Source organism: Penaeus monodon, chromosome 22 (assembly GCF_015228065.2).
Source record: "Penaeus monodon isolate SGIC_2016 chromosome 22, NSTDA_Pmon_1, whole genome shotgun sequence".
Classification (NCBI taxonomy): Eukaryota; Metazoa; Arthropoda; class Malacostraca; order Decapoda; family Penaeidae; genus Penaeus; species Penaeus monodon.
In genome coordinates, this window is record NC_051407.1 from 23,544,366 (window position 1) to 23,544,696 (window position 331).

Below are 331 nucleotides of genomic sequence, written 5' to 3' on the forward strand. Positions count from 1 at the left end.
CATCATATTAGCGTGCCTTGTCATTGATGATGAACATTTGCTTATATATTAAAAGGTGTGAATAAGAATAGATATATCTACAGAGCAAGATTCAGTTTCATCTGAATTGCTAGCTCCTTTAGTGGGAATCCATGTTTTGTCATAAAAATACACAAATGGAAGTAATTGGTTTATTTCAGACTGTTTTTCCATCCATTATATCTTATCAGAGCAAAAATTGAAAATTTCTAAAATGTACATTATATAGTTATCCACCAGATTCACCTTGTAGCCATAAATTTTATTTTAAAAAATCTTAATACTTTGTCTTCAACTTTACAGTATTATAGTA